This window comes from Nomascus leucogenys, chromosome 22a (genome assembly GCF_006542625.1).
Source record: "Nomascus leucogenys isolate Asia chromosome 22a, Asia_NLE_v1, whole genome shotgun sequence".
Classification (NCBI taxonomy): domain Eukaryota; kingdom Metazoa; phylum Chordata; class Mammalia; order Primates; family Hylobatidae; genus Nomascus; species Nomascus leucogenys.
The window spans coordinates 113,439,265-113,464,900 of NC_044402.1; positions in this window are offsets into that span (position 1 = coordinate 113,439,265).

The window sequence follows — 25,636 nt, forward strand, 5'->3', positions numbered from 1 at the left end:
GATGAAGTTCCAAGCAGAGTGACTCTGCATATCACTCCCATCTCCAAGAAGCTGCCACAGCAAGGGCTCTCAGTTATGTTTCCAGTCGAATTATCAGAAAGTAAATGTGAAATCAGAGCATTAACTTACCCTTCAGAGAACTTCCATATTACTCATGGTATTTGGACAATTCTAACCCCAAATCATGCAAGGGAGGCCTGGAAGCAACCAGAGTTTACCTTCAGTTGCTGGCACTTGAAACGTACTGGATCCAGCCAACCTACAAATGCCAACATATTTTCTTGTATTCTCCTTTTTTTCTGTTTAAAATTTATGTCAATATGCACTAATCATTTTATCATAAAAAGATTAAGTCCTTTAAAATACACGAACACATTTAGAATTTTTTGTTTTATTTATCAACTTCCAGCCTATATATGTTTTTGTATTATACATTCTAGTGTTACATATGTCAGGCGTACCTGAATCTTCCTCCTCATGTGCCATGCCGGCTGCAGCTTCTTCTCTCCTGTGGTGTTACATACCTGTCCTACGTGATTGCAAATTATCTAATTGCAGATATTCTCATTGTACCAATAGTGAAAGAAAAAGGCAAAGTCACTCAGGTCTGAGAGTTCTAAACCTGAACAGAAACCTTGGTAATCTCTAGGTATTAATAACCTTAATATTCTTTTATTCAGGCAACATAATATTACCCATTATCATTCCAATAATACTATGTATAGCATCTTCTTTTAATCACTGCAAGATGAAATATTATGAATTCACAGCACCATGTAAATTCCAGTTTTGGATGGAGTTCTGTAATTGTTTAATCACAAACACACAGACCCATGAAGAACCAGTTTGTTAAGAGAGAGAGGGAGAGAGGAAGAGAGCACTTCCATTTGGTCTTGAATAATGTAATATAAATATATTTAGTATCACTGCTGTGAGAAAACAATAGTGTAATTAAATGTACAGTCTTAATAAACATCAAAATCTCTATTTTATGCCATTTGTAAAAATTATTTGGGATAATCAAGAGAGCTCAGATGAAACAGTAATAGCTGGAATCAAGCATTCGCTAGTCATTCATTTAACCCGTACTCACTGAACAAATGGAAAGCACTTGAAGGAGAAGAGAGATTCCTTTCCTTTCCCTGGACTTCAACCTTTCTACCTCATAAGACTAGACCTCTAAAATGTTTATGTACCCACTTTCCTAGACAAACATTCATATAATCACACTGGTTGGTGCCAGTGTGCCTGTGCTGTTGTTGGGGATGTTGTTGATGGGGAAATGGCACAAAAGGTGGGCAGAGAGCAGAACTGTTACCTATATAAATGGAGAGAAATTGGGGCAACTCTCATTAGTTTATTCATTCATGGGTTCATTCATTGATTTATTCAATCTTTAATTTATTTCATGTAACATATTTCCTGAGAACCTACTGTGTTGCAAGCATTGAGCTAGCACAGCTATCCTCCTTTCAGATAGCTAACTAGCCAGCTGAAAATGAGTTACTGTAATTTTACAGAGGAAATAACTCAAATAACAACTTGTAGTATTTTCAGTAGTTTTAGTAGTTTGCTTCACTAACATAAAAACGTATTTTTTAAAAAAGGGAAAAAAACTGAGTGGTGCAACGAAAAGCAAAAATACTTTCCTAATTACAGATGTCCATCTGTGGGTCTATTAGTCTTAAATTACCAGTGATTAAATTCTAATTGTAGCAGAGAAACAAGCTTCTAGGCAGTTAAAAAAAAAAAAAAAGCAAACAGTGAAACAGAATACAATGAATACGGGTAATTTATCTATCTCTACATTTAAGCTATATCTAAGAGCGAGCCTGTCTCCTTGCACACCTTTTCTCTGCTTTCAATAAATAAAACAGAGTTTTCAATGAAGTTATGAATCTCTTATCCAAACAGCGAGCTCGAGTATAAAATATGCATGCTAGCAAGTGATAAACACTTTGAAAGGAAATTTTGATGAATTTTCTCATTTGAATCCAGTTCCCTTTAAGAAGCTAGACGTATGTTTTATGTGTAATTACATAACAACAATTCTATAGAAAAAAATTAATCTCTTCTCCAGAGTTAACGAGAAACTTTCTTTGCAAGAAGTAGAGAGTAGAGTGCATTCCTGCTCTGCAATCCTGAATTTTGCTCAGGGGCATGTAACAGTATCTGAGCCTGCAAGGGCACCCTTCTTCTTACCAATTTCTCAGCCCATTACTAGAGTACCTTAGGCATCAGCTGAGGTGCCTTGTCTTTTTGAACTCAGTGGAATGGACTTGAGCCTTATCCCACACGTGGTGGTAACCCATATTCCTCATTCTTACCATAAATTCTGACAGGGGAGGGGAAGGTGATGATGGTATGTGCTTTTCCTGGCCAATTCTGACTCTGAATTGCTTCTTCTAAGGTTAAGTTATGAATTGTGATGCCCTCCCACAAGAGCTGTGTCTGTACTGTGCCACACAACCCCTGAAGCTGAATAAAGAACTTTCTCCTTGATTCCCCCAGCGCTCCAAAAACATCAGGTGAGTGTGTAGCACTTTCTATTAAGGATAACAAGGCAATTTATACAGTTATCCCAGTGGTGCTGCTGCTTCAGAGCTTTCCTCAAATTTCTATTCCTTTCACTTTATTAGACAGAGCAGTTATGCTCTCCACCCTTGCATAACCACAGACACATCAACAGGCCGGCGTAAACAGGGGGCTATCTAGTCTTGCTCTTTCCCTGTAGTGGTACTAGAGAGCCATTGAAATCCAGGTCTTTGCTTTAGTCAGCCCCAGTTAGACTCTCCAGGGAAGGGAATGGTATTGATTGACTTCTATTGATATGAGTTTGTCACTCCCCATATAAAGCAAAGTAGCTATAGTTCCTTTGGGTTTAAAATAACCATTTGATTTATTTCCATTATACTAGATGGCCTTCAGTATTACAGATTTTGTTTTGCCTGCCACAGGATCACAAGCAAAGCCTTCTCCATACGGACAGGCTTGGAGACTAGCCTCAAGACTTAAAACTCTCATTGGTCATGTCAGCATACTGTAATTAGGGAAGAAAAAGGACCTACAGTTTCTTGATTATTTACTTTGTGCCTACATGATACACCTATATTCATAATAACCAAGCAGAATAAGTATTAATGTTCCCTATTTTACAGATGAGGAGACTGAGGTCAGAGAAATCACTTGCATAAGATTACATGGGAAATGGGAGCAGGGACAGATGTGGAACTGAGATCTGCCAGCTGGCAAGGCTGTTTCCCTTTCCATCATATCCTGGTTCTAGGAGAAAAAGATGTTAAGCTGTATTTTCCAAAGTATTTGATCTCCCAACCCTGGGAAACTTTGTTTTTAAGACTTTCTCAAACAGCCTCTCAGATTCTCCCAGCAGGTGATGAGGACCCATTGTAAATGACCCAAGGACAAATAGCTTGTGACTTCAAAGAGCCCTCTTCAACCCAGGGCAAATTCAGGCCTTCATTCCAGGGGTCTGTAAGCAAGTACTGAGTTAAGAGATATCCTAAAATCAATTGGTAAATTGCATGTTTGAAGTAAACTAAAAACTAAATTTCAGGGCTGATGCTGGCTTTCCGGGAGATGGGAAAATCATTTGTTTGGAGACAAGAAGCATGTTATGCTGGTAGATGTGTGTACATATGCTTCTATAAGTGGGTACATGCATTCCCACTTTTCCTGCCATGTCTTTAGAAAACCACTTAAGTAAGAATGGAGAAATGTAGCATTGTAGCTTCCCTACAGTTTGTGTTTATTTTGTTTATTGCAGTTATTTATATATATATATATATATACCACAAAATTAATTTCTGAGTACACAATTGAGTGGCATTACATATATTCACATTGTTGTGCAGCCATCACCACTATTTAACTTAGCATAATGTTTTCAAGATTTGTGCTACTGGTTTAATTGTTTGCCTCTTTGCAGTTCCTCTTTGCCAACTCTGGATAATGGCAACAACTTCCTTAGTGGCATGCTGCATGCTCTGTTTGGTCATGTCCAGAGATACCCAAGATAAAGAAATTTGATAAATATACACATTAACTCAGCAAAAATAACATGGTTATTTTCATGAATACTGCACTTGGGCACAGTAGCGAAATTCAAAAGTGACAAAAGGTGAGCATTGTATATGAATTTTGCATATGTACATAGTAATATTTTGACACTAGGAAGACATTTTAAGTTGAATTGTCTATATTTTAATTTAATAAAGATTTGGCAAGCCTCTGCTATATTAGCGATATCAAGATAATGAGAAAAAGATCCCACTCTCAATAAAAATATAAAATTATACGTTACTTGTGCCCATCATCAGCCATCATTATGAACATCACTCTGAACTGTTATGCACAATAAGATAACTAGAGGGTTAAAAATGAAGGTTTTACTGTGCACATTGAATATTATTTTTAAAAAAGAAAGTCATTTCTATTATAGAGGAGGCATTATGGTCTACTATAATGGCAAGCATATTAAAAACAATGCATTCCTGGTGAAATAATGCTTACAGCATAGTCAACAAAATAAGCAGGCTGCTGAAAAAAGTTTAAGTGTCATATTTTATTAATTCTAAGACACATTTCCCTCCACTTTTAGATCTCTCAAATTGAAAGGCATCTTACAACCTATAGATGAAATCTAGTAAATAGAGTAAGATAAAAAGTATCTTAGTTTCTTTCCTTGGGTTGTTTGCCTTTCTTTTAAGGGAAGGTTTGTTTGACTTTTGTGTTTTGTTTTTGACAGCTTGTTTATGAATCTTCCCTTTTCTAGTGTTAATGATTGTGTGAGCCTAGAATTTAAATGGTACAAAACTCTGATTTTTGTTTTTATTCTTTGTTCTGACCATTACCGGGGGGAGTACAGGACACTGAAGCAGAAACAAGGTCTGAAAGTGGCGATGTGGACCCTGCTCCTCTGTGGAGGACTCTGGTACCTGTCTGTGTCTGAATCTTGCCACTTCCACTTATCTAGCTTTGCGATCTGGAAGAGATTAACTTTAGCCTCTCTGTGCCTCAGTTTCTTCAAGTGCTGAATAATGGTATCTACCTCATAGTGCTGCTATGAGGGTTGAGTTTAATATAAGTAAACACTTAGAATAATGCCTGGCACATACTAAATATTCTCTCAACTTTAGCTGTTACCATTGTGCCTCACTTCCTTGGTGATCTCTTTAGATCCCTGTGTTTAACTATGTCCTCATATTGTGAATGACTCCTAAAATGCTATCTTCAGCGTGGGCCTATCGCCTGAAATCCAGGTGTCTATATCCAACTGTTTACTCCACTTGGCTATCTAAAGTTGTCTCAAAATTAACAGGTCTCTAAAAGAACTCAATTTTTTTTTACCTTCATTAAATGATTTCTCCTCCAATTTTCCCAATCTGCATAAATGGCCCCAGATCATCTGTAAGCCACTCTCTTTATCTGCCACATTCCACAGTTAAGCTATCAGCAAAGTCTAGAAGCTCTGCCTTCAAAATACATCTAGATCTGACCATTTCTCATGACCATCATAGCATTTACCTTGATTCAAACCATTGACCCCTTCCTGAACAATCGGAGTAGCTTCCTACTGATTTCTCAGCTTCCACTTTACCTCCTATAATCTTTTATCCAGAACGACCCCTTTACATTATGAACCATCGTCCTGTTTCTCCTTTGCTCAAGACTCTCTAATCACTTTTCATCTCATTCATAGCAAAAGCTTTAGTCCTAGGGAAGCCCACACAGTGGCATCTGCCTTGGTTCCATGGTACTTCTTGCTCCTCCTGTTCCCCAACTTGACTCTGCTCCAGCCACATTGATTTCTATAAATGGCTCATGCACCATTCTGCTCTTGCTATTCCTTCCACAAATGGTCAGAAAGTTTTGCTCCTTTATTCTCTTCCTGTCTCTTATCAAATAGACCTTCCTTCCCTGACTACGATGAGGAAACAGTATCCATTTCCCTCCTCCCAGTCCTCTGTTTCTTACTTCATTTTATTTTTCTTCCTCACACTTATCACCACCTGATATGTTATCTATTTATCTCTCTTTCTCCTTGAGATCAGGGACTTTTTGTTCAGGCTGTATCCTTGGGGCCTAGAACTGTATCTGACACATAATAGGGACTTAGTAAATATTGAATAAATGAATGAATAAAATAACTGGTACATTTTGAAACATAACTTTGTTGAGACCCTCCTGAAAGAGTCTGGATTTCCAACTGCAAATAGATTTGTAATTATTATATGGATTTGTGAAAATTTTAAGATTGGATTAGAAGGGCTTTTTTAAGTCAGTAGTTTTTTTTTTTTGGTTTTGTTTTATGTTTTTTTTTTAAATTCTATCATGTTTTCCTCCAGAGATTTTGGGGCTGTTTCTCTTATTCACTTGTTCAGAGCCAATGAATGTTACCCTTTAGTTTGCCAAAGTGGTTGCTGAGTGATGAGGCATTTCATCCCTCAGGGAGCTTTAAGTACCACCCGCACACCATGTACAGTCACTGCCGGCTATGATCAAAACTATGGAATTCATCAAGTCAGAATCTCCTACTAGGAAGTACAGGCAAGGGGCATTCAGACTCTGGGTCAGCTCTGGGAGCCTTTCAAATCTTCCCATTGGCACTTGTGTGAATTTCTAGTGCTCACAAAAGTGAGACACCCAAGGGAGTCTGCTGCTGTCTAATACACCAAAGGATTTCCATAGAACTTCACCCACAACTCTGCAGAGATCCAGATCTCTCTGGCGATGGAGCTCATCATAGACATTTATAACTTAAGTTCTAATAAAATATTATTTGAACCAAGAGAAAAATCCCTTGTGGGTTTTACTTCTGCAGCTAGAGCAGTAAAGAACTTGGCTTTTTCTCATTAGGGTGATTTACCTTTTCAGGCTATAGAACTATTGCCTAGCAATGGGTTAAGAGCTTGAAATCAGAGTGATCTGGGTGCAAATCTTTGCTAAGATGATTACCACCTGAGTGAATTTAGAGACGTTACCTAACTCTTCTAAGCTTCAGTTGTTTAAATTGGTTAAAGGATCAGTTGGCTATGTCACTGAAACCCTACTGGCCAAGTACTTAGTAAATCACCTGGATTAGCTGGTTGCTGTCATTTTTATCTCTTAAATACCTTCCTTTGCCTTACATAATCAATAAAAGTATTCAGGAAAGTATTCTACTTAAAATATAGCATAATTTTTATTCCTGATTTATGATGTGCTAAAATGTAAAATGCATTACATCCCAATGAAAAGTAACTTTATAGTTTCCTAAATTATCTTAAGGTGCCATAATCTATGTTACTTAGATTTCAAGTGTTATTTTATAATCATAAAAAGAATTAATGTGAAAATTCTATTTTCTATTTATATATAAATATTATGGCTTATTTTAATCAATTTAATATAAATGTAGAAAATGAGCATATTCTGACAAATATATACATATAGAAAATTTTTAATGTGAATACCCTAGCTGAGTTCAGGGCAAATAATAGATATTTAAGAAATGTTGATGTCCCCTCACCCCAACATCTACATAAATTTTAATATAACCTGAACTTTATATAGCAGTCCATGACAAAGATATTAATTTTTTAATGTTTTGAATATTAAAATAGTTTCTATTTTTAATATTGCCACTTGGCTGACATCTACAATTTCTAGTGCAGAAAATAAGAGTTGCGTCTATATTTTATTATCCAGAGTGGTCTCTTTAAATTGTGAATCATTATCTTGTCATTGCTTTGTAAAAATGTCTGCTGTCTGCCAAGATTCAGCCATTCATGTATTAATGCAGCCAATATTTATTAAGTGCCTGCTGTGTACCAGGTACTGCTCTAGGTGGTGGGCATACAAGTATGAACAAGAAAGACAAGGTCTCTCTCAAGAGGGTTAAATTCTAAGGTGGAATGACAGATCATAAACAAGCAAAGAAATAACCAAGATAATTTCAAATTTTTCATGAATGGTAGAAAAGGCTGAATAATCAAGGATAGGGATATTCCTTTAGATAACTGGTCAGAGGCAGCCTCCCAGAGGTGGTGCCCTCTGAGTCAAAACCTGAAATTTGAGTTAAAGTAGCCAACCTGGGAGAGTCAAAGAAAAGCACTGCATTTAGAGGGAAGAGCAAACCCAAGGTCCCTGAAGCAGATAAGAGTTTGGCGTGTTCAAAGGCCAGCAGGTGGACCAGTCTGGCTGAGCACAGTGAGGGGCACTGACAGGAGACAGTGAGTCCAGCCTGGGTAACAGAGTGAGACCCTGTCTCAAAACAAACAAAACAAAACAAAACAAAACAAAACAACGACACAAACATAATTTCACTACCTGTTGAAAAAGATAAACTTGGCAATTGGGTGCTTAATCCACTGCAGAAAGAGACAGTGGGAGACTGTCACCAGGATGTATAGCATCATGTAGTCCAAAGAAGAGTGTTCAGATTTCATTCTAAATTCAATCAGAAGCTGAAAGAGCATTTTAAATAGGAAAATAAAGATACTTTTACTTTGGGAAGCCAAGGCAGGTGGATCCCTTGAGCCCAGGAATTCTAGACCAGCCTGGACAACATAGCAAGACACCGTCTCTACAAAAAAAAAGGGAGGGGGGGTTAGTGGTGTGTGCCTGTGGTCCCAGCTACTCAGTAGGCTGAGGTGGGAAAATCATTGAAGCCTAGGAGATCAAGGCTGCAGTGAGCCATGACTGTACCATTGCACTCCAGCCTGGGTGACAGAGTGAGACCCTGTCTCAAAACAGAACAAAACAAAACAACAACACAAACATAATTTCACTGCCTGTTCAAAAGATAAACTTGGCAATTGGGTGCTTAATCCACTGCAGACAGGAACAAAAGTGAGAGCTAGAAGCTCAGATTGGTGGTGATTTCAGTAATCCAGGCTAGAGATGGGGGAAAACTTGCTGGTTTAGACCAAGGAGGTGGTAGGAGAAACACAGTCACTGAGGGATCAAATCTGACAAATAAAAGTGGAAAAATCAAAGACCCCTGGATTTTCAACGTGAGCAAGTAAGGAAAATTGGGGATGGGGGAATCTTAGCACAGGTTTTGACAAGATGGGGAATTATCATGAGTCTTGTTTTTGGTATGTTAAAACATTTTTATACAAGTAAAAATGTCAAATATGCTGTTGGATTTGGGTCAAGGCTGAGGAGATGCATTTAGGAGGAATTGGCATCTGGTGGTATACAAATTCACAGGGCTAGGAAAAAGTATGGCTAGAGATCAAGCTCTGGAGCACTTCAACATTTAGAGGTCTTATTTGTAAGAAGCAACTAGCAAAGAAGATAGGGATGGAGCACACAGAGAGGGGGGAGAAAAACCAAAAACATGTGTCCTTGAATGATGATAACGATGATGATGATGATGATCATGATGACGACGACTAGCAATTACAGTGCCAAATACTGCTCTGATTGCCTTTCATTCAATCCCCTCAATTTCAAAAGATAGGAAGTATTATTACCCCCATTTTACAGACAGGGAAACTGAGGCACAGTGGGGTTAAATAATTTTCCCAACTTTATACAGCTCAAAAGTGGCAGATGTAGGATTCAAATCAAAGCTATCTAAATACAGAGGTTATATTCTTAACAATAACCTGATATCACCTCTCTGATTTGAGAGTGAAAAATTTGTTTTTCTGAGGGGACAGAAAAAATATATCAAGTGTCACTGCGAGACAAAATGAGATGATAGGAAAATACCTGTTGGATTTATAATATGGAGGTAAGTAAGGTAGTGACTTTCATGGTAGTTTCTCAGTGGAGTATTGGTAATGGAAGACAGATAGATGGGGGTTAACAAGTGAGCAGGGAGTAGAAAGTGAAAGCCACAGATTAGACCACTCTAGTGAGAAGTTCTATTGTAAAGCAGAAAAAGAAATGGCGCTATAGCTAGAAAGGCATTTGGGACTCAGGGGAGGTGTGCTGGTTAGGACCTCAGGAAGGCAGACCTCAAGGTGGAAACCAGAAGTACAAGACATTTATTGGGATAATGATTTTGAAATATAAGGGAGAGAAGGAGCAGGAGTAGACAGGGAAAGCCTTTAGATAATGACATGTGTGAAAGGTGAGGGGCAGGAAGGAGGATTAAGTAGGAAAAGCCTGTGACTAGGGTGCAGCTCTGAGAAAGTCTCAGCCAGCCCAACCAGGGAGCTCGGTCATAAAGACTGCCCACAGGGGAGCTTGTGAGTTGGAACAGCTGGGAATTAGGAGCGTTGTAGTGATTGTGCTCAGTCCTTACCTAGAAGTTATGTCAGGAAAAGCCTGGCCTTAGCTTAAATGCTGTGGTGGATCCCAAAGGTGCTATAGCTGGAGGCTGTCACTTAATTGCATTCCTGGCAGCTGATCAGCAAGGCCTTTGTTAGAGGGAGACTCAGGTAGCACACTCCCTGGCCACCATAGGAGGGTTATACATTTTATATATGAGGGCTCTATAATGTTGGTATGCTCATGGAATCAAGGTATAACAGAGCTAACATCATCACTTAATTTACAAAAATTAGCAAAGAACTTAATTTTGTTTTATTGATGCTTCTAATACCAACATTTCTTGACAGAAGAAAAATATTTCCCAATATTCATTTAAATGGTGCCAACAAAAGTATTTTTAAACAGATAAAAATCATTTTCCTAGAAGATATCTCATTGAATATCAAATCTAGACACTTAACTTCTAGAATTCAGTAGCAAAAACCAAACAAACAGAAAACCAAATAACCTGATTTTAAAAATGGGCAAAGGACTTGAATAGACATTTCTTTAAATGTCTATTCTATACATTCCATAAAGACATACAAATGGCCAACATGTATACAAAAAAGTGCTCAACATTGCTAATCGTCAGGGAAATGCAAATCAAAACCACAATAAAATATCACTTCATACCTGTTAGGGTGAGTGTTATTAAAAATATTGACAAAGATGTGGAGAAATTGGAATCCTTGTCTATTATACTCTTGGTGGGAATGTAAAATAGTACAGCCACTATAGAAAACAGTATGGAGATTCCTGAAAAAATTAGAAATAAAACTACCATATAGTCCAGCAATCCTAGTCTAGGTATTTATCCAAAAGAATTAAAATCAAGATCTCAAAGAGATATTCACACTCCCATGTTCACTCTAGCATTATTCACAATAACCAAGATACGGAAAAACTCTTAATGTCCATCAAAGGATGAAGGAATAAAGATATTGTGGTATATACATACAATGGAATATTACTTAGCCTTGAAAAAAGAAAATCCTGCCATGTCATGACATGGGTGAACTCTGAGGACATTATGCTAAGTAAAATAAGCCAGTCACAGAAGAACTAATACTGTATAATTCTACTTATATGAGGTATTGAAAATAGTCAAAACTATTGAAGAAGAGAGTAGAATGGTGATTGCCAGGGGCTGGGGAGAGGGAGAAATGGAAAGTTTAGTAGGTATAAGGTTTGTTATGAAAGATGAAGCTCTAGAGATCTGCTGTACAACATTGTGCCCATAGTTAACAGTACTGTACTGAACACTTTAAAATTTGTTAAGAGAACAGATCTCATTGTTAAATCTTCTTCTATGATAAGCTGTTTAAAAAATCTGGACACTCAAGTTTGAGCAAACAAAGTGAAGGTTCATAAATTGGGATTCCTCAGTTTGGGCCTGTCTGGATTCACATGGCCCAAATAGGGTATAAGAAGCAAAATTCTGATGTACAGCATGCCCACAAACTTAACTGTCATATTTTAAAAGTTTAGCTAAATCCCATAATCAGGTACTGACTTGAAAAGCTTCCTTGTAGACTTTTAATTATATCTAATGAGCTCAAAATAACTAAATGCCATTAAACCTGTTTTTTCTTAACTGTGTCCCTAAAATGGTAATTTAAAAATACAAGTGAAAAGCTTGAGTGACCAGACACCAAGGCAAATTGTGTAATATCACAGAATTAAACTATAAACTATTTTTTTAATCTAGAAACTCTTTTTTAGTAGTGAAATGACATTAAAGCAATCCACAAACATGGGTGAAAAAGTATTGAGAAACTACCTCTACGTAAAATACTAGGCTTGTTGCCTGCTTAATTGGTTAGAAGGTCATTTGCATAGGCTGCGTAAAAGGAATTGGTGTTGTGTTTGTTTCACTTGGGCTGAAAGACCAACTAAATGCTATGGATTGATTGTAATTCAAAAAAAAAAATACACAACACTCCCTCTCTCAAATTAAAAAAAAATACAAAAACTCTCAGATTACCAAAAAAACATAGACAAGATTGTTAATACTAGATAAAAATGTACACACATTTGAATCAATATATTTGTGTGCATGTGAAAAAATAATATATTATTTTTCAGTGTTAATGGGCCTCCTATTATAAGTAGAGGCATGTTAATTCCTGACATGTTAGTTGCCTGGAGGGTTTTTGGTGAGGATTACTCTAGTAATCGGAGGTGGCACTATGGCAATGCTATAGAGGCATACAAAAATATTCACAGCTACCCTGTTCCCTGGGAATTTGGACAGGCAATCCCATATGGTTCATAGGACTTGTTATGTATGGTAGGGAATGATTCCAAAACAATAGAAACCACCAAGGGATAGTAAGAGGGAGTTAAAAATTAAGAGACCTTTGCTTTTCTGATGAAAATAGGGCTACTGGCAATTTTGACCAGTGGTTGCCAAAACCATGTCCTCTTCAAATTAATTTAGATGCTAATTTTGTTCAAGAACTTGATCATAGAAACATTTAGTTTATACAACTACTTGTTTCAAAACAATACCATAATAGTCTCATCGCAAATGTCTGACTGTGATGCTCCAGAGTTCAGCTACTGCAAATGTGTCTTTATGGGAATGATTAGGAGTAATTCTAGTGGGAAAGAGTGAAAATTCAGAATTCTTGACTGGCATGGTTGAAGGCACAAAACTGCTGCCTCTATGCTTCTTAGTGAAAAACAGCATTGGAACAGCAATCTGCTCCTCTTAGTACCTTGCATTTATGAAGTGATATCCTTCCAGGAAGCACGTGGTGCTGGGCATCACATCATGCTCTAGGCAACACCATGAGTGCTTCATTTTCACAAAGACCCAAGGGGTGAGATGAAATAATTCTCATATTCATAAATTAGGAACTATAATTCTGCAGAGCAAAACTGATTTTGTGCACTCAGGCAGTGGGATTAAGTTAATGCCACAAGCTCTTCTCTTTGTGAAAAGTACATTTCTCCTGGCTGAAGAGAACAGCAATAATTACTCAAAATTCCTGAAGTAGGCCAACAATTTGTCCAGAGGGCAAAGAAATCCTGCTTGACTGGCTTCCACCCGAAACCAGTGTCAAGTTCCTGACCTTATGAACTCCCCAGAACAATATTCAGTGGAAAAGGAGGAGCTGTTCTCTTTAGCTTCTTTTCTATTTTTTTTTTTAAATAAGAGCAAGCAATGTGGTTATGTTTTTATTGGCACTCAAGATTATTTCTGAGAGGAGAATTGCTATATTTAAAAATGGATTTTTATCCTTTATAAGTTGGGTGAAATTTTTCTTAGTTTCACTTTCTTAAAAAGGTAGTATTGATTAAGGGAACCCTTTCTTTCCTTATGGTGGGTGGTGCTGGCAGATGAACCAGCCACGATTATGCATGTAGTCAAAGAGTTTGCTTTATAAGATGTTATTCCAGACATCAAATACATTATACACATGTCATTTCAAAAAGTTCAAAGTCAAAGATAAAAATACATTTAGCAAATAAGAAAACAGCTTGAATGAGAGAAATCAACTTAAGTGTTATTAGTAATCTAACACCTTTTTTTCTCTAAGTGTCTTCTGAGGGGGTCTGGTGACAACTGGTCCCAGGACTGGAGGAAAGAGACTTGACTATCTAAAGCAGTGGCTCTTAAAAAGTGGGATGTCATAGATCTCCTTAGAAATTAGATAAAAGCTAGGAAGGCACACCCTCAGGAGAGAAAAAAAATAGTTCATTAGCTTACACCGAAATTTATATAGAATTTCAGGAATTTCATAACTCCCCTGAAATGCATCAGTGGATCCCCACCCCAAAGTTTATGAATAAGGCTTGTATAAGGAAGGGGTGGAATTCTCAGCTCTATTCCACCAAGTTTTAGGAGACTTTGTCTACCCTGCCAACCCCAACTTATCACTGAAGTCTTTAGTCCCTCCTAGTCAGCTCCGTTGCTCTGAGCTTGGTGGCTATGAAGAAACGCAGGTGGGTCAGCATTATCAGTGACTGGTTCTTCATTAGCACTAGTTATGAAGCAAATGCTCTACCCTATCTTCCTCAAAAGGTTGAGTTCTTAAAACTTCAACCACACACAAGCCATTGCAAAACTCACTTGGAGAGCTCTGGAGGTCCCTTATGAGAAGACACACATGATTTCAAAACTGATTCTAGCTGGGTGGTTTTGCAGTTGCCTGAATGAAATGATCTGTCAATTTTAGCTTTGTTCTTAGGGGAAACATAGCCCCATCTTGAAACATTCTTTATAATCAGCTTGGATAATCCTCCTACTCCCAAATTCAAAGATTAAAAGTACCTGGAAAAAGAACTAACCTTTCTCTTCTTGAGACATTCCCTCCAGGGCAGGCCGAAGGTATACTGGGAAAAGCAGGGAGGGAAAGCTTATCATTTTTCTATCCATAGTATCCTGAGCTGTCAACTCAGCAGCTTTCACAAGAACTAAACCTACTTTTAAAGAAAGGAGAGCTTGAAAGTGTTGTACCATTAGCTATTCTGATTCTAGTCCATGCCAGGAAGCAAAGGTTCTTATTATACCATGTTCTATTTTTGATCTAATCCGTATCAACAGCCTGAAGTCTCAGCATGGTAATGCTGGGGAAATTCTTTGATGATAATTGGAAACTGTACTGCCTTGCCCCTTAAGTTATACAATCTGACTGTCACTAGGAGTGTCATTTGGACTATAAAGAGTCAGGGATAAGAAAAGTGGGCATCTGAAATCTATGTGGAAGGTGCAGCAGCAAGTCAGAGCCTCTTGTGAAAGTTCTGTTGGTTAGGTTGGGATATAGAAAGAAGAAGATGTGTCCCTACCCTGATATTTCAGAGCCTCAAGACACTCAGTAAACCAACACTCAAATTCCTGGACTGCATCAGCTTTACTTTTTGTGCAGACAACACAATATGGGAAGAAAAGTCATACTACTTACCAGTTATTAAAAACAGTTAAATGTAACACAAGGCGTTAAAACCTAGTACCTTCTTGTCATGATAAAGATTGTAACAAGAACAGGAAATGGCACAGCACAAATCCGTTTTCATGATAATGATCTCGTGAATGTAAAGAGCATAGGAAATGGAACAAATGTAACCCTATTCCATTACCACCTTCAAACGGTAACCTCCTTGTCCTAGTCACATGCCCTACTTATGGTCCTGATTAAAGAACAAAGGAAATCATAAGACTGACTGTGACTCTGAGGGAACAAAGCAGCTCCCACTTATTTGTGTGCGTGTGTGAGCACACGTCTTTCCTTCTTTGAACTAAGTTGCACCAAGCAATTCCTTACAGCTGATTCCCTGACTTTGTCCTGAATAAAGCTGGTCAGACATGGGAGGGACAAAGAAAGCTAAAAACCAAAGAGTCATCTGGGAATAGATGTTCTCTTTACTACCCTTTATCAGAATGAGGAAATGATGCCTTTCCCCAAATAGAGGCAGTAAACAGTGAAGATGACTGAATGCTTTTCTTCTGTCTAGCCTTCATAGCACCTCAGCTTACCAAGGAAAATTGAGCTTCTATCTCATAGTGAGTGTGTTCTCTCTTCCCTACCTAAAGAGGCTGCAACATGATTAGGGCTCATCTAGCAGTACAAAGGAAGATCTCAGGGACACAAGGAAGCCAGAAATAGTTGAGGTCAATCAGGCCAGGTTAGGGTTGGTGCTGCCATACTATATTCCTCTTTGACCTGGGCATGTTTTCCAGGAGGACCTATTTCCCTTGGAAAGCTCTTTAAGTAACACTATGTGAAATTTATAACAAATCCTCTCACCCCAAGATGACTGCTTCAGATATGAGGGGGAGTAGTGAGGAATGATGGCTGAGTTTGCCAAATAAATATGAGGGAAGATGAAAGCCAGATTGCCTGGAGTACTGTGCCCACACCCTGCCTCAACCAAATGTCACTCACTCTGCCCAGCTGGCTAGTAACTCCTTACATGGCATCCAAGTATCTGTACTATACATTTTCTTCTACTGGGGCTTTGTCCAGGCAAGCAAGTCTGAATGCACTTTACATTTCAGGCATCTTGGATATCTGTTCCTTCCAGATGATATCCCAGTTACCAAATGGCCCTGATTGGTTAATGAGGAATGCAGTCGTGTTCCTTGCCCTGGCTATTTGTCACTTGTTAAATGATGTTAGGAGATTCCCAGGTGATTTCACATCTGAAGACTGTAATTTTTGGCCTCCTTATCAGATGCCATGCAAAATGTTTTCTGTGGGTCACAACAGTTTCCCAAGTATCCTATCTTGATTCCCAAGATAGATTACACTGGAATTATCTTTTCAAAGAAAGGAAGGAAGCCCTACATTTCAAACAGTCTAAAGTAGGTTATAAGGACTGAAAAATAATCATTTGGGGACAATCTTACATGAGAAAAAGAATATATTGTAAAAACTGGCAAGTCAATTGTAATCTATAATATCTTTTAGAGGTTTTTAACTGTATATGATTGTAGGGAATCAAAACCACAGATCTGTTTTTACTTATTTCAAAACATTCTATAATGCTGTTTAAAAAATCATATTATAGGATAACTGGAATCTAGGTAAGATTACCATTAAATACATTGCCATTCTCCATTTTTTTTTTACTATATTTACCTTTGCCTCTTTATTCCCAAATGACTAGTTTTGCCACACAGCAATTTCTTTTCATTCTTTCACTACTCTAGGGGAGACAATGTGTTAGAATAGAAACGGAACTAAACCAAGAACAGTGTGAGGAGGAAGATCTCACTAGCTGTGAGGCCTGGGGGTAGGCCCTTGACGTTTCTGATCCTAAGTTTTCTCACTTACAAAATAGAGATTGGTTTCATTGATATTGAGGGTCTCCTCCAACTCTGAAGTCTAAGAGACACTGGATTTTCATAAAATCTAAACCTATGACATAGATATCATCCATATTTGTTGTTGTTCTGTGAATTTTCAATAAATATCACACTGAATATTTTTATTAAAAGGATATTACCTTTTCTTTCCACGAATATTAAAGTTCCGTTCTCCAATTTCTTGCCTATAAGTTTTCATTTTTACAGGGGAGAGTTACTTTTCCTCAATGCTTTTAGTGTCTACTATTAAGAAACAAAGACACCGAAGTAGAGAAGAAGATATGAAGTAAATGCTATGGAAAGTTTTAAAGCATAACCCGGACCTACTGTAGAGACAAGGAAGAGGGAGGAAGGCTATTTCCACTAGGACACTGCATGGGCAATCTCCAAAGTAAGGGACTATATTTTTCAGAAGTGCAACTGACTGAATGAAAGAATAAAAAGAATCCGTATATACAAAGTTCTGAATTATATTTGGTGAGGAGACTTTTGACTTCTGCTAAGCGATTAGATCCCAGTTTTTAAAGAAATAAACCATTCCCTGTACATAGAATTAGAAAAAAATATGTAAGAAATCATTTTCTAATTCAGAAACAAGAGCCAGAACCAACATTCCTACTACAGATTAATACTATCTATACATCATCCTGAAATACACCTAACTGAAGAGCTACTGTCTAGCATGCCCGCCACTGTCCTCTGCTATCTGTTCTGTTCCAGTGCTCTCTTGGGTAACCCAAGTCTGTTTCAAAGGCTTTCACACTGTGGTACCAGAGATAAGAATTGTCTCAGGCTTTTGCAGACAATAACTACTGACCACAGTAAGGTGGATTTCCCACCCCAGAAGTGGTATCAACTGAAAAGGGAACTCTCTTTGATCTTATCCAGTGTCTTCATGCCATTTTAAATTACTCCACTGTGGCATCTTATTTCCCAATTCCACAGTCATCTTAGTTGTTTATTCATTTGAACACCTGAAGTTACTTTATTTGAAATTATTGCCTACCTGGAAAAATTAAACAGGGATTTAAAGCACTCATCCTGTGGTGTACAAAGGATAGATAGAGAGACTTTCTCATGTGCAAAGATGAACTGGTAACAACAATGTCATCTCTAGCATGCTTCTCTGTGAATCAAGGGATGTCTTCTAATAAGACTTCAGACTTGTGCTTTTATTCCAAGTCAGGCTCTGGTGTCAAGATGCCCTTGGCTAAACTAATAAACTGTTGATCAAGCAGATGTGACTTTGTTACCAAAGATTAGGAGGACTGTGGAAAAAGCAAACCAAACACTACAAGCTATAACACCATCACTTAGCACAGAAATAACAACTAAAAGGATACACACGAACATAGAAAACTAGTTTTCCTAAAGACTAATTTTACTGCCCCCTTTGTCAATGCAAAAATAACAGACTCCTACTCATCTGGTAATTCTTACCAGTCCTTTAGAAAGATAGGTGACAGAATTTTTGCCACTTGTAGTGGTGATTAGACAGCCACAGACAAACAGGAGGTAAATATTTGCTATTTCAACTACAGATGTATGCACCTGGTCATAAATCAACATATGTTTTATTGTGAACCACCAAAAATATGTTGAATCAAGTATATGTTGCATATATCCATGCATTTGAGCTGTGGGGAGTAGTTTAAGGAATATGCAGGGCAGTCTCTACATTTGAGAGAATCTGATAAGACAAAAACCAGATGAAATACAGTGATTAAATTCATATGACTGGATATAAGATCTATCATAGGGTAAAGGATACATTGGTCAAATTGAAATCGAGTATGCAATGATATCTCTGAAAATGGCCCAAGGACTCCATTTGTCTTTACTAGGATGGGAAAGGCTTTGTGAATAGAGTGGATTTTGAGCTCAGTATTGAAGAAACTTCAGAAATGAATACAGATGAGTTTGTGGGTAAATCATGAAGACGCAGGGAAAAAATGAGCAATAGCTAGGTACGACCATGAGAATGTTGATAGATGATTAAACCCAATTTAGGCACTTGAGGGATTTTCAGAAAACAATTATGTGATCCCAGCAATGAAAACTAGTTAGTAGTATTTAGGTGAACTTACCAATGGAGAGGAGGATCTTAAATATAAATAGTAAACCAAGAAATAGTAGCTAAGACCAAAGATACTCAGAACTCACATGAAGAATGTAACTCAAAATATGAAGTAACAAAATGTCATTCTTATAGTAAATGCTGGCATTATTGGGGAATGGAATTTGCTGGGGCCAGACTACACTGAATTTTCTTGGAACAGGAAAGACTGCTTTTATGGAAGTCAAAGGCAGGCTCTATCTACAGGAAATGGAGTAATGTGTTCTTCCCCCTTTTTTCTCCTCTCATTTACACCATTGAAAATGGATTTTTAAATGATTTTAAATGAGGAAAGTGTAACCTATGAAATTACATGTTATGAAATATAATCCTATCTTTTTTTCTGACTCAAAAGGAAATTCAATTTCTTATAATGCCTTAAGCTATTATTAGAAATGTTGGCAAGGATGAATATTTAACAATTATTGGGGATCTTCTACGTTGGGTATGCTGCTAAGGGTTTTATATATGTTTTCCTACATACTAAAATAGTATTCTCTACAGGCATTCCAAGGAATCTCTCTGTTTTAAATAATCAACTTTACGGCACATTGTATATATTTTTCATCAGCTTAATTGTTTGAAGAAATAAATGATTAGGGCAAAAATACAGTGTGTAATGGCAGCCACATGAGAATAGGTGTGTTGAGAAAAATTAAGAACTTTATGATTTTTTTTACAAGTTTAACATTAATATATACATAGGTCTCTAGATAGAGGTGTTACTAAAAAAGAAAAGGATCCAGCAAAGAAACCATCTTATACTGTTAAAACCAGAAAGTTCTGTAGACATGTACTCATGGCTGAATTTCAGGGGAAATATTAAGACAAAAAAAGCTAATACTTTGAATCATTTGTTGCATTTCTGAAGCATTATTGCAATGGTTTTAATTTACTCCTGTTTCCATGTGGATGATGAGCAAATTTTGCAAACAATTAGGAATCTTGAGCAATATTAGCACAGGTACAAGATAACCTTAGGCAAGGCTCATATTTCTGTACATCATTGGTAAAGCCAGGCTTTTATCTTAAGATAGCCCCTTTGGAAGATTTACTGGTTATAAAGTCATTTTATTTTGAGCCCACAAATACTCAGTATTTATAGTGAGTAGATTTCTAAATACATTCTCAAGAAAGCATAAAGTTGAAAGCCCTGAAAATGCAGTTTCGTGCCTCATATTAAATTTAAAGATAGCTGTTTCAGAAGAGAAATGCCATATGTATAACTTACTCTATGTTCATTAGCCCTTTGGGTGGAGTCTCTCTATGTAGTACCATAGAATTAGATAAGACAGTAATTCCAAGTCAGGCTAAGTGAGAATGAAATGTTTGTTGTCTTTCAAATTAAATAATATAACTACATTGTCAGGTATTGCAGGTGAGAAAAATACAGAATATCTCAATGCCTGCCCAATATAATACTTTATTCTGTCTTAACTAATAGGACAAAATGAATTGAAATTTCTAAATTGTTAAGAATAATTATAAAAAAATCAACTATAGGTATTTGATATTATAGTATGTATTAATATTTGTAAAGCAGTAACTTTTTATACATTACTCATTTTATAAAGCAGAATAAATGCTGTAATAATATGTGTATAAGTAGGAAATTCTCCTAAGGGAAGGCTGCAGAGGCATAGGTGTTTACCAAAGAATTTTACCTCATATATTAGAATCAATGGAAACAAAATACAAGAAAATTGTGTAGTTATTTCATGTAACATCAAATGATACATTGCCTTGAGGATGACAGAGTGTATTTATAACAACATATCAGCTGGGCAAGGTGGCTCACACCTATAATCCCAGCACTTTGGGAGGCTGAGACGGATGGATCACTTGAGGTCAGGAGTTCAAGACTAGCCTGGCCAACATGGTGAAAACCCATCTCTACAAAAAATACAAAAATTAGCCAGGCATGGTGGTGCACACCTGTAATCCCAGCTACTCGGGAGGCTGAGGCAGGAGAATCACTTGAACCCAGGAGGCAGAGGTTGTAGTGAGCCAAGATGGCAACACTGCACTCCAGCCTGGGCGACAGAGCAAGACTCCGCCTCAAAAAAAGAAAAAATCTGTATCTATCTATCTATCTATCTAATTTACAGGCATATTTACAACCAACATCGTTCAGTCAAAAATAAAACTTTAACTCAAGATCCTCAAACTACAAATGGCATCCCAAATGGGAGTGACTAGAGTAAACTTCTCCAGAAAAGTTTGATTGGGCATTATTGATGCTTGGCAGTTGGATGAAAAGTCCTTTAAATTTCTCTTCACTAAAATATATCCCATTACCTTTTCAATGATATTGCCTATGATCCCTTCAAATTTAATTAAGCATAAGTATTCAACATGTAAACATACAATTTGTGACTTGAAAATGTACAGAAGCAGAAGTTTACAAATTGTCAAAAAAATAGAATAACATTTGGCATTTGGATGAAATGTTTTCCCTCTGTGTGTTTTCAAACCCATTAACCCCTTATTTTATTTTAACAACATTCTTATGATATAGATGAATTTGGTCTTTAGAATTACTCATATTTTACTGTAGGAAATGAGCTTATTACCTTCCCAAGGAATGCAGATATGGAATTTATATTCAGATTAAAATTCTATCACCTTGATGTTCTTTCCAAGAAAAATTGTTGCCTGTCAAAAAGAGAAGCAGGATGAACTTCAACCGAAAGTTGGAAATAACCCTGAAAAGAAGAAAGAATAATAACAATTTTTTAAAAGATGGCTTGGCAGATGAAGATAATGCAACATTATAATCCCTTGGAGTTGGTTTGGTCAACATTTGTAATCTCACCCCTTGCTTAAGCCTTGGTAAAATAACATTTTATCTTATGGTATTTTTTACACACATTCTTTCAAAATTATTCTACACCACATAGCTCAAAAAGAAGCTTTAAATATCTAAATTGCCATGGATGATGATACAAATTCCTCCTGACACCACCCTCATTCTTTCCCTAAAATCACAATTTTTATCACTTCCAATCTGGAAGTGTAACATTTGACAAATAAGATGACCATATTTGTAATATCTCCTCTGCCCACTTTAGAAATATTGTTCATAGATGACATAACTTCTATGTGCTGTATAGTGTGAATTTGAACCTTCCTGTCTTAAAATGTTATGGTCTTTATGCCACGTAGGACAGATACTGCATTGTTAAATAGCTGTAGTAGTTTTTGCTAAAGGCCATTTTTGTCTTTATTTATCTAGAGGAAGAAAATGACCTGTATGTTACTTTTTTTTTTTTTTTTTGAGACGGCATCTGGCTCTGTTGCCCAGGCTGAGTGCAGTGCAGCGATCTCAGCTCACTGCAACCTCCGCCTCCTGGGTTTACACCATTCTCCTGCCTCAGCCTCCTGATTAGCTGCGACTACAGGTGCCCACCACCACGCCTGGCTAATTTTTTGTATTTTTAGTAGAGACGGGGTTTCACCGTGTTAGCCAGGATGGTCTCAATCTTCTGACCTCGTGATCTGCCCTCCTCGGCCTCCCAAAGTGCTGAGATCACAGGCATGAGCCACTGCGCCCAGCCAAAATTTTGAAAATTTAAAATGATGAGGCAGTGGTGGATCTTAGCAATTGTTAAGGCATGTATTACACTTTTGGTATGGGTATGTAAGCTCCTCTAGTGAGAGACTAAAATTTCAATTGGCAATGCTTGTTACTTCTGTTTCAAAATTTCCATTCATTGTTTGAAATTTTAATAATTACTGCTACTTGCATTGTTTGGGGGAAAAAAACTTACTTTACTGGTTATTTACTTACTATTTCCAAAATTTTACAGTAATCCAGGCAAGTTAAATCTAAGCTAAACAAAAAGTGAACTTTATAGTTCAAGTTCTAAACCATTTTTCAAAATTACTTCAATAGCAAGACTGTAAGTACTTTAAGGCTCATGGGTGGTTGATATCTTATATTTCTATGAACCTTCCAATATCATCTATTAGTGTTCTAGCCAAATAATAGATGTTTTACAAATGTCTGATTGTTTAACAAAAACGCGTGTATCATTCACCTCTCCTTTGCCCTCTTGTTTATGTTTGCCAAAGCACACTGGTGGAAAGTTACTTCAATGTTTTTCAATTAAAATATTTAATAATTAAACATTGAGCTTAACAGGGAAGGAGAATGCAAGAACTGGCCCATAGGAACAAGTGATGAATACTGAAATAATGAACGGGTGCAGCAGTAGCAGCAACAGTCAGTTTCATGCTTGCAAGGAAATGATGAGTGGGAAATTTGTGACACCTGACTTAAAATCAATGCTCCTGGAAGGTGATATAATAGCTCTAAGCTGGAAAAAAATAAGTACAGGGGGAAATCAAAGCTGACACAGTGAAACTGCACAGAAAGAAATGGGTAGAATAATGACAATGTCAAGCAACTAATGGAGCTAATGAGGTATAACCTGATGGTGCTAAAGATCTCATGTCTTCCAAGGGAAGACTTAACTAGTTTTTTAGTTTAACTAAAAAACTAGTTAATTTAGCTGATTAATTTGCTAACTCATTTTTTCTTCTTAATCTCTTAGGGAGACCCTGGTGGTGTCCTTGTATTATATTTTATATCATGTATCAATATCTTTGAGAAATTAAAGAAAAGTAAGAGAGCTTTCAAACTGCTACTTAATATTAGAAAGATACACTTAAAAAGAGGAAGTAAATGCTAAAAATAAGAGCTTTAATTTGTTTAATAAAGTGATGATCATCTAACTCCAAAACAAAGCCCAGAGTTGTTTCTCTCAATGAGAAAATATGAAAGAAAGAAAAATGAAGTAAAATGTGCACTACTATTTTTTTCTGGCTCCAAGAGATAAAAAGAAAAGAATACCTGTAATTTGCACTTTAAGACAAGAAACCTCATCATTTGAGATCTTAAAAGTCTGCATGCTTGCAACACTGTATTTTCTTTGTTAAATTATTTCTGAATTCTTGTTTTGGTTGTAAGGAGACTTGTAAATGGCTTTCTTCATATTCTTCTACTTTAAAATTAGTAGGAGATGGGTGTAAAAGTGGCTAAATGAGAACATTAAAGAAGGGGCTTTTAATGGTATTTGGACCTGCCAAGCAAACTCTGTAAAGTTGCAGTAGAGTGTTTTCAAGGTAATAGTCAGCATCCTTCTCTGAAAGCTGATTTAACTTGGCTAGATGATAGGCATCTCTTTGGGTAAGTTAAAGGGTCTCAAGCAATAAAGTATGTTTTATCTTGGTTAAGCTGATAATTTGTCCTACTTAAGCAAGTAATGCAAATTTCCTTGCAAAGCTCTGTGCTCATTAGCTCATAATTGGGGCAATAAATCTGGAATCACAAAACAGATCAGTGAAAACATCATAGTACTGTAAACGTGGGAGTGAGATTATCTTCTCCTGTAGGAATCAGTAGAGAGTTTGCAGAAATCTATTCAGATTCTGACTGTGACTCTACATGTGATTATCATAAATTTAACTACTAGGAAGAAGAGAAGGAAAGGAAGGCTGAGGGGCATACACATACTTTAACAGTCCAGGTGACAACCAAAATTTTAAAGACATTTCTTATTATCAAGACCACTTATAATCCTAAGATATATTATGTTTATGAATTATCTTGAAGTAGGTCTTTCACACTAATTTTCATACATGAACATTTTTGCAAGTAAGCACTTACACTATGCTGCTGGTGGGGAAACCAGTGGCCTGCAGGTACTGAGCAATTAGTCAGAATTCACAGAGTGAGTCAAAATATCATGTCAAGTAGAAAGCCCAGAAGAGAACTCTGCAAAGTACAAAAGCCTGCATTCCACCCTTAGTATACAGAATTCTGGTGTGGACAGATAATTTGAACTACTCCAGAGATGACAGAGAAAACTGTGAACTCATAAGAAACCAAACAATTCTGCTTTCTTTTTTCCTTTAACACAAAAATGTTAATTCAACACTGCTTACTTGTATGACAGTGCCTCTTTCATTCCACTTGCAAACTGTTTACAAATATGCCCCTTTCTCACTCAAAAGTCATATTCACTGATATTGGTCTAAATCATGCCTGTACATGCTATGTATTTTCTGTTTATTTCTGAGCTCCACCCAACTTGCTCATTTTCCTCATCGCTCAAGATTTAGAAAAAGTTGATTCATGTCAGTACGACACCATGCAGACTGACTAAAACTAACTTTGAGATTAGGGGAGACACGTCGTTCTATAAAAGAACCTGGAGTTGACCTTAGACTTCATGTGTTCATCCTACTATATATGACACTTAAGCTAACAGAACTGAATTTCCTTGTGGTTTACATCTCTAGTGAGAATATGTTTCTTCTTGTTTAAAAAGGGATACACTGAGACCCTAAATCTTCCCAGTTTTAGCAGAGGAGACAGGATGGGCTCTTCAGTGATCTATATTCTCCAGTCCAGTTGTTACTACTGAAGTGGA